We start from the raw sequence: 14,473 nt of genomic DNA, 5'->3' as shown, positions 1-14,473 counted from the left end.
ATTTACCTTCATATTAGAACTACGCATAAGAGCAACCCGTTCACAAACCGTGCTCTCGGAATGTAGGATGAGTTTAATTTTAAATGATGTGGTTAGGCTATGTTACTAAACAATGTGGTTGATTTGTACATATCACTATTTGCGCCTGTTTAGATATCAACCTTTTACTTAATATAGTACAACGAAAGCTGGAATATAACGACACTTCGGGCTCTAAAACATGTTGTACCTAACACCCGACCGGGAATTGCAATAAGCATTTAAACCTCTTCTTCATTTTCGTGTCAACCATTAAACTACATTTACCATGATTAAAAATGGCTAACATTTATTATTATGCCTATTGTTGCTACACAATAAGTGTAGGGGCTCATTGTCAACAAGTTTAGGCACGAATACTGCTTGAGCCACATTTGCGTTTCTATCACACACTCTCCAATTATGATGCGCCCTCTCGTGTTGCAAAAGGTGACTAATAGAGAGACAATTGCTGCAGTGGAGCAGTGGTTAGAATGCCGAATTGGCAGCCCAAAAGCTATGGTTCGAATCCTGCCATTTGATTAGCCTGCCCCTGCTAACATGGTGTGTCATTGGGCAAGCATATTACTCCATATGTAAGGTACTAAGCATTAATTGTATTTCCGTCCTGTAAAACACCAAACCAAACCAATGATACTAGGTAAACTAACTAATTGCTGGTCCCAAAGTGTTTGTTTACGATGGGAATAAATATGAACCACGTATAAGCTAATGACACAGAGCAACACAACGAACTTTTCCCGCCTAATAAAAATCATATTTTTAAGTAATCATTGACAAAAGCCATTAAAAGGTACAATTGTTACCTGCAAATGTGATGCAACTGTTTTGTTGTCATTGGTCTTGTTAATACTCTGCATTTCAGACTGGATAGATTTGCCCTGTCGATTTCTATAAATGTATTGGTCTGTGATTATATACAATAGGATAAACTATTAAAGTTGATATATACGTTATAAATGTTTATTAATATCATAGGATTTCATTTTTCCCTCTGGATTCTAAATGTTTACATAGGACTTTGGTTAAGGTATGTCACACATAGGTCAACAAACCTATATACATTTTCAGCGTCTAACGTTTTAATATACTACAACATTGTACAAGAAATAACGTTGATAATTTTAATTTGCAATGTGCCTTTTAATTACCATGAATATAATCCTATGATTAGTGAACTGATGTCAAACCCCAATATAGTATTTGGAAAAGAATTATTGTGTAATTATTTGTATAACCTTCTCACCATGACAACTGGACAGTTCTTGTCACATGGAGAAAATCTATCCATGTAACATATCAAAATAGTATCTCATATCAGAATAGAATGGAGTAACAAATTATCAACTACTTTAACATAGAAGAATATGAAAAAGCAACTTAATAACAATCTTGTAGAAGAATAACATGGAATAACATATGATACGTACATTGTTTTAATTGATTGCCTTAGGTCTCCCAACTGCTGTCTTTTGATGAAATCCTTTGAAAGGATATGTTCGCCATTTTCTCTTTTCGATTTTTGGAAATGAAAAGTTGTCCTTGTCCTGATTAAATAGAACAGAAATTAAACCTCCAGATTAAACAATCTAATTAATTCAAGCAAACCAGGAAACATAGAAACTAGTGTCTGGAATTTGTGACTATTGTTAAATGCTGCTAAAATTGGCAGCCATAAAAGACCAAAGAAAATAATTCTTACAAAAGAATGAATGAAACAATGAGCAATATTTGAAGAGCTTTACAAAATCTTCTGGTTAAATGTACAAGTCAAAGACCAATATACTATAATTGGGTACAATCACGCATTATTTGAACAAGCAATGAAAACGAAGTTTTGCATTGGCAAGATATGTTCTATAAGGTTTAACTAATTAACGGAAGTGTATGTTGTCTATATTCCTGCTTTAGCTTTCCAGCAAATTCATATTCACAGTAATTATCGTCTCCTGTCTGATAAAAAAAATGTAAATAGCAAACACTAGTGGTTGAGGGGTTACTCTGAAATGGTCCCCGTGGTGCTCTTTTGGACTATAAAAAGGTCACTGATGAAGCCATCTGTACTTTTCTTCATACAGTCCTTCAGTTCGTCATTCAGTAAATCCCTGTTCTTCTCAATGAACCCCTTGGCTATATATAGAACCTTTAAAATATTAAATCAGAACATTTAGAAATTTGTATGGAAGAGAAATAAGTGGAATTGATGGAGAAATGCTAGCAAATATGTCTCAGTTACCGCTATAACGAAGCCTGCAAACAGATTTAGAAGACTTCCATTTTTGCTCAATAAGTTAGAGGAATCGAGTTAGGCGCAGTGAAATGAGGAATCGAGTTAGGCTCAGTGAAATAACGATTTACCTTTATGTGTCGTAAACAATTGATATGGCATCAGTACACCATTTTGTTCGAACTTTGGAAACACATTGGTTCTTCGTATCTTTTTACCACGGCAGCCTTATTTTTAACTATCAAATTATCACAACTGAAACAGTGACATATTTCGCGAGAGAAATACTGAATGAATACATTAAAGTTTTGAAGAAAGAAAATCACTTTTCCAGCGAAGTGTTTGATTGTGAATTCCGCTTGGTCTGACTGTGACTTGGAATAAAACTCATTGTTCCTGTAGTTGTCATTCATCTGACGAACAAACGATGTGTCTGTGCCTGGACTGCTCGTCTAGGTGGGATAGAACACTGTTTCTTGACTGAAATTGTTTAGGATATATATTATATAGAATCTTTAGCAGACATAACATGCTAAGTAGACATATACAATGCTTTTCAAATTTAAAAACACAATAAGCTCTATTAAAAGAGAGATTTTCAAAACATTTTTTTCATTTGCTAACTATGATGCATATTTTTTCAAAGGTGTTAAAACTATTACCATTATCTGATATACAAATATTACCATTATCTGATATACAACTGTTTCCATTATCTAATATACAGCTATTACCATTATCTGATATACAACTATTACCATTATCTGATATACAACTATTTCCATGATCTGATATATAACTATTACCATTATCTGACAAACAACTATTTCCATTATCTGATATACAACTATTACCATTATCTGATATACAACTATTACCATTATCTGATATACAAATATTACCATGATCTGATAAACAACTATTACCATTATCTGATATACAACTATTTCCATCTGATATACAACTATTACAATTATCTAATATACAACTATTACCATTATCTGATATACAACTACTTCCATGATCTGATCTACAACTGTTACAATTATCTGATAAACAACTATTTCCATTATCTGATATACAAATATTACCATGATTTGATATACAACTATTACCATTATCTGATATACAACTATTTCCATTATCTGATATACAACTATTACCGTTATCTGATATACCGATATTATCATTATCTGATATAGAGATATGACCATTATCTGAATTACATATATTACCGTTAAATAATATAAAAATATCGCCGTTGTCTGATATTGTGCCTATAAACGAATCAGTGAAAACGGTATCGCCTTCAAGCTAACTATTATCTAAAGCTCGTACCTAACATTTATTTTATGAGCAAGGTTTCTTTCATAGCATAACCCCAATTATTGAATGTTTAATTCCTTGAGGTGGGTGGGTGGATAAGTTCTTATTTCTTTAATATCTGCTGCTGAGCTAGATACTACAGTGAAACGTAATAAATGTGGTTCCATATTTAGGACGTTTTCATCAGCTACTTCTCGCGCATGTGCAATTTTTGAATAGCTATTTACAAAATCTCCTCATGGTGCTTTTAAATTTGAAAATCTTATCGTACTGAAAAGGATTAAGCATAATTCCTTTATCTAGATATAATCCAGATAAAACGTCAAATATAATTCGTGTATTCTCTTGTCATCTTATACCGTCTATACTCGTTTATAAGCCAAACCAAATTGAACACAACAAAGACCAAGCTATGCTGTAGCATAATGTGCCTGAAGATCAGAGACAATACTGTTTGTTCTACTGATTACTCCTAACAAACTGTACAGACACAGATCTGTTGTTGCATTTTGCGAAAACTGGTCTGGGTCCGTGCAGTTTCCACTTGGGCTCGACTTATATTTAAGTACATGCAGTAATATAAGTAAGCACTGGAAATTATCTACCATCAAGAATGCTGTATTAAATTGCATATAAGTTCATGGTTTTATCACGTTTAGCACCACGATTATGCACGAGATAGGATATACACGTGAGCCAGTATATTTGTTGGAGGAAGAACAAGGAGATATGCCAGGATAAACTATCGACCAACGGGAAGCCATTGGTAAACTTTGTCACATTCACACGCTGGTTGAGCAAAGCCTCGAATTCAAGCAAGTAGTTGCAGTTGTATCATATATATATATATATATATATATATATATATATATATATATATATATATATATATATATATATATATATATATATATATATATATATATGTGTGTGTGTGTGTATATATATATATATATATATATATATATATATATATATATATATATATATATATATATATATATATATACATACATATACAGATTTGTCTTTCTTTATTTCTTTGTCCCGCTTGCCAAACAAGAGGTCCTGAGTTCGAAACTCGCGGAGGCATCCAACTTTTTATATTTTTTTTGCATTTTTATGGTCAAATCGTCTTTTAAACATGCCCATCCCAATTATTTCATTTTGTTTTTACTTCTTCATTATTTACTTCATACCTCATTACTAATAAACCAAGACATACATATTAAGTGCTGATAGCAGAACACAATTTGTAACTTTTAACGGAAATGTATCATTAGTATGCAGATTTTCCAGTTTCTGTTTCATAATCAATCTTATAACGTCTTTATACCAACATGCAAAACTAAAAACAATTGACGTACGTGTTTGAATCTCTTGTGAACAGATTGCTTCCAATTCTATCATTTTTCTTGCATCAACCTCGCACCAAGTGATGTCAGTTTGCTTGTTATATTGAAGAAAAGACAATTTCCAACCTTAATTTCTTTCGCAGTCACGATTAACAAGTCGCAGGGATAGACATTTTAATACCTTCGTATTTATTTCAATGAACCCCTGTTCTCTCAGTGACATCTTTATGCGACATTATCGTGATCCAAAATTTCCAACAATATTAAAGTGTGCATCAAAGAAAATTCTTCACAAATTCGACTGCGAGAAAATGACCTATGATTCACTTCTAATGCTATTTCAAAGAAGGTTTGCAAAAGTAATAACCATGAGATTAAAATTCTATAAAAGAGTTCCCATTGCGTGGTAATGGTAAGAGTTCCCATTGCGTGGTAATGAAAAGAGTTCCCATTGCATGTTAATTAAAAGAGTTCCCATTGCGTGGTAATTAAAAGAGTTCCCATTGCATGGCAATTAAAATAGTTGCCATTGAGTGGTAATGAAAAGAGTTCCCATTGCGTGGTAATTAAAAGAGTTCCCATTGCGTGGTAATGAAAAGAGTTCCCATTGCGTGGTAATGAAAAGAGTTCCCATTGCGTGGTAATTAAAAGAGTTCCCATTGCGTGGTAATGAAAAGAGCTCCCATTGCGTGGTAATGTAAAGAGTTCCCATTGCGTGCTAATGAAAAGAGTTCCCATTGCGTGGTAATGAAAATATGTTTTAGAGTTATTACAACTCCAGGCCTAGGACAAGCAATACAATTAGCAAAAACATATTGACTTATCAACTAAGTTTATTTAGAAATTATGAAAACGTTTCCAGGCTTTCATGATTTTCCACATTTATAACATTAATATGTACAATATGTGATAATATTTCATGAAAAGAAAAGCAGAATAGTTTTCATCATTTTGTTTTACTTTGATCATAAAGTGAGGACTTGTCATTGAAACACCTCTTTAGTACTTTTCATTTGCTACATACTGAGTACATTTCATGTTATCACATGTGGAGTAGTTTTCGTTTGGTACATACTGAGTACATTTCATGTTATCACATGTGGAGTAGTTTTCGTTTGGTACATACTGAGTATATTTCATGTTATCACATGTGGAGTAGTTTTCATTTGCTACATACTGAGTACATTTCATGTTATCACATGTGGAATAGTTTTCGTTTGGTACATACTGAGTACATTTCATGTTATCACATGTGGAGTAGTTTTCGTTTGGTACATACTGAGTACATTTCATGTTATCACATGTGGAGTAGTTTTCGTTTGCTACATACTGAGTACTTTTCATGTTATCACCTGTTTAGTACTTTTAAATTGCTACATACTGAGTGCGTTTTACGTTATCACATGCTGTATACTTCTCATTTGCTACACACCGAATACGTTAAATGTTATCACATGCTGTATACTTCTCATTTGCTACACATCGAAAACGTTAAATGTTATCACACGCTGTATACTTCTCATTTGCTACACATCGAATACGTTAAATGTTATCACATGCTGTATACTTCTCATTTGCTACACATCAAATACGTTTAATGTTATCACATGCTGTATACTTCTCAATTGCTACACACAGAATACGTTAAATGTCATCACATGCTGTATACTTCTCATTTGCTACACACCGAATACGTTAAATGTTATCACATGCTGTATACTTCTCATTTGCTACACATAAAATACCTTAAATGTTATCACATGCTATATACTTCTCATTTGCTACACACCGAATGCATTAAATGTTATCACATGCTGTATACTTCTCATTTGCTACACACCGAATACGTTAAATGTTATCACTTGCTGCGTACTTTTCATTATCTACATACTGATTTCATTTCTTGTTATAACATATTGCGTACTTTTCATTATCTACTTAATGATGTTGGGGGCCCCGAGTGGCCGAGTGGTCTAAAGCGCTATCCGTTACGGATCACTGCCATCTCACCTCTGTCTGTGTGGGTTTGAGTCTCGGATTCGGCCAATGTGGGTATGTGAGAAAGCTTGCCAGTAGCTTCTCGTGGGTCGGTGGTTCTTTCTGGGTTTTTTCTGGGTTCTTCCTCCACCATTAATACTGGCCGCCATGTATAGCCTATCGTGTGCTGAAAAATGGCGTTAAACCCCATAACAACAACAACATGATGATTTCATTTCATGTTATAACATATTGCATACTTTTCATTATTTACATAATGATGTTGGGGGCCCTGAGTGGCCGAGTGGTATAAAGCGCTATCCGTTACGGATCACTGCCATCTCACCTCTGTCTGCGTGGGTTTGAGTCTCGGATTCGGCCAATGTGGGTATGTGAGAAAGCTTGCCAGTAGCTTCTCGTGGGTCGGTGGTTCTTTCCGGGTTTTTTCTGGGTTCTTCCTCCACCATTAATACTGGCCGCCATGTATAGCCTATCGTGTGCTGAAAAATGGCGTTAAACCCTACAACAACAACAACATAATGATTTCATTTCATGTTATAACATATTGCATACTTTTCATTATCTATTTACTGATTTCATTTCTTCTTATAACATATTGCGTACTTTTCATTATCTATTTACTGATTTCATTTCTTGTTATAACATATTGCGTACTTTTCATTATCTACATCCTGATTTCATTTCTTGTTATAACATATTGTGTTCTTTTCAATATCTACATACTGATTTTATTTCATGTATAACATATTGCATACTTTTAATTTGCGCACCTACTGGATAACTTTCATTTGATCACATGTTGATTACTAAGCATTTGATTTGTGTACAATAATTGTTAGCTTACCTGCACAGAAACAATATAAGTAACATAAACTTCTGCTAGTTATAATAAAATTAGGTCTATGTATTATTCAATTAAATACCACCATACGCTGTGCACGTGAGAAAGCATTATAAAAGATGGAGTCAGTATCAAAATATATGTGCGCAAATAGATTGCTCCTACCTTCAATACATTGAATGTGCGTTGAACGTACATCCTGTCAACAATGATTACTTCATTCAGTCCAGTAAATTAATTTCAAAGAAATACTGTTCATTTATTTATTTTCATCGCATGCATTCTTTTAGAAAGAAATTGTTTTTGTCTGTACTTAAATTAAACATTTTGCGAGTGAGAGTTCTATTTTTTCACAAGAGAATTATGGTGAAGTGAGTGTCCAGAACGTTGGGTTGTAACAACTAGAGTGTTTGCCAAATTGCTATCATACGAGTAATAGACGTCTGTACTAAATGTTGTATAGCTTAAAATTAACCAATTGTACTTGTAAATAAAAATAGTAAATTTTGAGCATTTTTTTCTTCTGCAAAGCACTTAGAAAAACAAACTTTACTGACCTTTGTCAGAAACTCAATCAATTGATCATTGTTCTTAAATAAAACATCATCCACATGAATGCCTTCATCTTTGTAGGCTTTGAGCTCAGCGGAGAGAATTTTCTCATTCATGAAATTCTGTAAACTTTCATTCACAATATTGATGCCGAGCTGTTCAAAACTGTTGACTTCCAGTGTTTCGAATCCTGCAATGTCCACGATTCCAATATGCTGACTTTCTGCCGCTCTGAATATAATACAGTAATCAATATTTACCACTGCCTTTATTTAATTTGATTCATTCTTATCAATACATTAACATTTTCTGCGTGTAACAGAGGGAACTCGTTATGATGCTGTGAATGATAAACATGATCAATGCACACAAACCGGAACCAGAATTATGAAAGTAATGATTTCTCTTGCTGACATTTCAATTTCAAAAGTTGGAACATTCATCACAGTAACATATGTTCTTTTTAACTTCAGACTTATTACGTCTATCAAAGAACGAAGAAACCATTTTCAAAATTATATTTGCCAAAAAATACTTAAATCATGAAATAAGACATTTTAATATATGTTATGGTTGCTGCGAAACTCTCAATATAAAATAAAATGGAATTCGCAGACAGGCTTATGCGCTTCTCTGTAATAACTATACAACGCGGGTCAAAACAATAAATTCAAATTAATGACTCCAAAGTTGAAAGTCAACTAAAAAGTGGACACCAGCGGTGCATACATCCATACACAGACAACATGCGAAGAGGTCGAGAGCAAAATGAAAATTTTAAGCTTCCTTAATATGGTACAAAATGTGGGCATAAAATAATCTAGTTACCTCCCATTATGTAAACACTCAAGAGCCCGGTGATAAAGTACCCCTCAATGATAGGTATGTATGTATGCATGTATGTATGTATGTATGTATGTATGTATGTATGTATGTATGTATGTATGTATGTATGTATGTATTGGATTTAACAGCACCGCAACACAATCTGCGCCCTAACGTCCCAAGTATACGTTAGTTTGTAAAAATAAATCTTTACAAATTGAAACTATTCCAAACAAAAATTAATCATGATCCAATATTTTTAAAAGTACATTAGGCTATATGACATAACAATGATGGCTAAGTATTTTTTTAAAAAGAAATGGACGAAATAAGAAAAAATATGTTCGAAACTAAATAAACAGTATATGAATACAGTAAGGCAAAACTGGAGATTTATGGATGACGTTTGAACCGCCTATATGACTAACTCTTTATTTAAACAAACACATTGGTTGATACTCGATATTACGGTGCATCTGAGCAAAGAGCGGAGTAAGACATGGAGTAGCATAGCAAGTATCTTGTGAAATATGCACATATTCAAACTTAATTATATTTTCATGCTTGATTGGCTTTTGTCAAACAACAAACCAATAAAACAGCAGCAACTCAGCTGAGTCTAAGCTTGAGAATTCGAACTGTTTCGTAAACTTGGGGTCAGATTTTAGGCGCTGAAATCTTACCCTAATCTGTTTGGATGCAGAGTCATGTTAATCTGTCTGACTATCCATTGAAACATACGCTCATATAGAGCTTTGGCCAAGGCATCACGACCTACGGCAGCTTCTGCTGGACTTTTGTTTTTCCGCACTTCCTCGCCTTTTATTTTATATGAAAGTTTAAGATTTACACGGTAAATATGTAAAGGTTTCAAATAAAATAATTGTAAATAAAATAATTATAAATAAATATTAAAATAAATACAGTTTGTTCTTCATTCATACTTCGTTGATCGGTTCTCTTTAATTACGATATGGCAGCAGATGAGGATTAAATAATCTTTTCATTTGTGAGAAATTGGTAATGTTTATGTCAAACTAAAAATCTCGTGTGCATGTAGATTATACGAAAACTGACCATGCTATAGAACAAAAGAAAACTAAATTCAGTTGATTCTTTAAAACATGTACACAGTCAATATTGACAATGTTCTGTACCTGAAACTGTCAATTTTGTCGAAATAAGAGCATCGATAAAGTCCTCCGCCTTTAAACCGAGCAGTTCAGAGGCTGAAAAGAGAGAAAAATAATTTTCATGAAATGAATGTCACATATCATTTTGACACTAAACGATTCAAGTGTAATAACATTAGAATGAACCTTTGAAACACTAATTCAATATAAATAATAATTTCCTTCAAAAGTCACGACATTTCAAAATATTTCAGACGTAAATGTCTAGAAATTATATATCTATTTCATTGTTACGGTCATTATCGTAAGTTAGAAAGATATCATTAAGAAACACTGTAGTCAAATTAAATTACTTTTCTATCCTTTCCCCAACAGGTTAATAGGCTAATTTTCTTACCTTATTCATTTAAAAAAAAAGTTTTCGTGAAAAGTGCACATGAAATGAACACCATTATTGCTGGTGGTATAGAAATACTAGTAATGCCTAAAATAAATTGTTAGTAGTTGATCTGTGGCAGTTAACATTGCTATAAGTGGCACAAACTAAGATGCTTCGACTCCTTTACAAGAACAAAAGTAACATGGAGAAGAACAACAACAATGGATGATGGATTTGTTGGCTGAGATATGTTTAACGGCAAATATAAATATCGATTGCTGAGGTACAAAGAAAAACATGACAGAATCGAATCCGCAGCCCATTGATTATTAGTCCAGCCTGCATGAAATATGAAGTTAAATGACGACGATGATGATAACGATGTTCGTGTTAGGAAGAACAAGCTGGTGGTTATGATAATAGTGATAATAATGTTAGTGATGACTGTGCTAAAAATGGTCATCTTGAACAGCATAGGAATAAAAAGAGCATGAGGTTTTTGTGCGAATATCTGACGAAGACGAAGAAAAAGTAGAGAAAAAGGAAGAGGATTCCTAATTATAAAGAGAGAAGACAAGGTAGCAGCGTAAGAGAATGTGTTAGAATGTGGGCACGAAGCGCATGACTAACAACAATGCTTAGACAAGTACCGTATACGACTGGTTCTAGGTCTTCTATATCACTTGCTCCTGGAGTACTAGCGGATTCTGTGAAGCGCATTTCGGTCAGGTGTATCACTGCGGCCAATACAGACTGGATTAGTTCGGGACTCTTAAAGGCGTAAAAGAAAACATGCAGGAATCATTTTAATAGTGCACCATCACAAATGCTCCCACTTGACGCGTGCATTAAGGATGGCGGGTATAATCGACAATGTAATTTGTGTTAACTGATCAACACAAAAGGCCAGCATGGTGTGAAATAATCATGATTAAGTATATATTCAGACAGAAAAGCATTCGTCAAACCACCGAAAAGGCTCGATTATTTGAGAACTTTTGTGGAGATATTGTAAGAATTTTTAAAAAAGAAAAATTATTTGAGTCATATTCCAATATTTTCATCGATATTAAAGGCCACTTACCGATATTGAGGACAAAGCATGTTACAATTTCCTCATCGATATGTAAAGCCCGTTACCGATATCGAGGACAAAGCATGTTACAATTTCCTCATCGATATATAAGGTCTCATACATATATTAAGGATAATTACGTTACTATTTCCTCATCGATATATAAGGCCCCATACAGATATCAAGGACAAATATGTTACAATTTCCTCATTGACTTGTAAGGCCCATGTACAGAAATCAAGGACAAGTATTTTTAAATTTCCTCATCGATAGATAAGGCACCTTACAGATATCAAGGACAAGTATGTTACAGTTTCCTCATCGATATATAAGGCCCCTTAAAGACATCAAGGAAAAGTATGTTTCAATTTCCTCGTCGATCTGTAAAGCCCCTTTCAGATAACAAAGACAAGTATGTTCATAGTTTCAGAGTAATTCCACCAAAGAATGAGGAAGTAGGAGAAGGAGGTATGACTGATAGACAGATAAATGCATTGACTCTTCATATTGGAATATATCAAACTATTCCTAATGCTTTCTTTGAAAAGTATGAGACGCTGAATGCATTATATGTCTGTACATTAAGATAGAAAAATATACCAATAAATAAATGCATGTATTACCAAAAAAAAACAGTGTTTTAAAACAAGATTAAACAATGCAAATGTATTTAAAACATAAATAGTTGCATTCAGAAATAAAATATAATGAAACGTTTTGTTTCTTCCCCCATGCAATTAAGTAGGCACCAACACTACTCTGTGGTTATATGAAACACTTTACTGATGGCGACAAACATTAATAAAAGACTTTAAGCTATTCACAATATAACAGGAAGATGGGAACTTAGGTGTGAATTATATGTACATTTATTTTAAAGAAGAAAAGGAACTTTCAAATTTCTTTTAGATAAAATAAAGAAGAAAGAAAAATTGAAATCGCAAAAATGTGGAGAATTGCCATGGTTATTCTTCTTGACAGTTGCTTACCGTATGTATTTGTTTTAAGACTCGCAGTTGTTCTTTGTACATGATACTGTATTTGTCTTGTAATCTCAAAGCCTCGTGATCACTTTGAAGAATTCTAAAAATCCAGAAGAAAATGAAAATAAATAGTAAAGAGATGAATGATGAATGTCTCTGCACGTGTATATGCGTTGATAAAATGACATACGTAATTACGATGAAAACGTTCATTAAGACACAAATAAAAACTTTGACGAATTATCCAAGATATAATGTTACAAAGATTAATACGTATTCTTTTTGAACATAGCGAAATAAAATTGTAATTATTTATTGTCAGCACTTCTATTTACTTATTATATTTTAAGCCAAAACTATTAAAAAAATGAGTTTGCGTAAGACCGTCTTACTAGAAACAACACCATAAACATATTACCACCAATGTGACACGCTATCGAGCTAAACATGACAAGTTATCGAGCTAAATATTACAAGCTATCAAGCTAAATATAAGAAGCTATCAAGCTAAATATGACAAGCTATCAAGTTAAATATGACATGCTATCGAGTTAAATATGACAAGCTATCAAGCTAAATATGACATGATATCAAGTTGAATATGACAAGCTATCGAGCTCAGTATGACAAGCTATTGAGCAATCGCAGTTAGGATGAAAGGTGGAGGTTATAAACACATTGGTTTGGCTTGAATGGGCAGGTAACGCATACTATATAGGAAACGATGATTGGTCACAATCCTTCCGCACCCTCCTAAAATGGTACGGAAATGAGCCTAACAGTTTCATCTCACCATTTTGTAGGCTAGAAACTACGCCTTACAGGAAAGTGGATGAATTCCAGCTGCAGTGCAAACGTTTTGTACGTGTCCGGCAAGTCGGAATCAACCTAACAGGTAATACAATGCAATTTATCGTCTATCAAGTTCGCTTTGTCCGACGGTAAACAAGGCCTAACAGCCAAATAACAGACATCTCATTTAATGTGGTCATAAGAGAGAGAGAGAGAGAGAGAGAGAGAGAGAGAGAGAGAGAGAGAGTTGAAAATGAGTACGTCTTTTAAGGAATATTTATTTTATGCTAACTTGTAGGACGCTATCTAATACGCAATCGTACAATATGCAACAATTAAACTAAACAAATGTGCGCACAGAAAAGTGAAGAAGGAAGTAATTTGTGTTCATAAAAAAAGATCATTAAAGTGAAAGAACCTGCCTCAGCGACCACTGCTGGTACTTGTACTGTTACTACCATTAGTACTCGTACTACTCCTACTATTAGTCCTCTTAATGTTAATGCTATTAGTACTCATACTGTTAATAACATTAGGACTCGTACGGTTAATAATATTAGTACTCGTACTGCTCCTACTATTAGTACTGATACTGCTCCTACTACTAGTACTCATACTGTTAATACTATTAGTACTCGTACTGCTCCTACTATTAGTACTCGCTCTGCTACTGCATTTAGTACTAGCGATGTTAATACTATTAGTACTCGTACTGCTCCTACTATTAGTACTCTTACTGTTCTTACTATTAGTATTCGTACTGTTAATACTATTAGTACTCGTACTGCTCCTACTATTAGTACTCTTACTGTTATTACTATTAGTATTCGTACTGTTAATACTATTAGTACTCGTACTGCTCCTACTATTAGTACTCGCTCTGCTACTGCAATTAGTACTAGCGATGTTAATAATATTAGTGCCCGTATTGCTAATGATATTAGTACT

At 33.6% G+C, this 14,473-nt stretch overlaps 1 pseudogene across 1 annotated transcript in view; it reads right to left on the bottom strand.

The window, feature by feature from the left end:
• The window catches only part of LOC149792387 (chitin synthase chs-2-like), a 91,118-nt pseudogene that overhangs the window by 56,915 nt on the left and 19,730 nt on the right, over window positions 1–14,473 (bottom strand). Inside the window, exons 6-14 of the transcript XR_016423316.1 lie at window positions 12,740–12,833; window positions 11,326–11,446; window positions 10,321–10,392; window positions 9,847–9,982; window positions 8,344–8,569; window positions 2,593–2,746; window positions 2,040–2,182; window positions 1,470–1,586; window positions 846–930 (exon numbers count right to left, since the gene is read on the bottom strand). The product of XR_016423316.1 is annotated as a chitin synthase chs-2-like (transcript). The remainder of the gene's footprint in view (window positions 1–845; window positions 931–1,469; window positions 1,587–2,039; window positions 2,183–2,592; window positions 2,747–8,343; window positions 8,570–9,846; window positions 9,983–10,320; window positions 10,393–11,325; window positions 11,447–12,739; window positions 12,834–14,473) is intronic.

The sequence above is a fragment of the Sinohyriopsis cumingii genome, chromosome 9, assembly GCF_028554795.1.
Source record: "Sinohyriopsis cumingii isolate HCF-2022 chromosome 9, ASM2855479v2, whole genome shotgun sequence".
NCBI classification, from domain to species: Eukaryota; Metazoa; Mollusca; class Bivalvia; order Unionida; family Unionidae; genus Sinohyriopsis; species Sinohyriopsis cumingii.
Note: the sequence above shows the minus strand (reverse complement) of the source record. Positions and strands in the feature narration are given on the sequence as shown.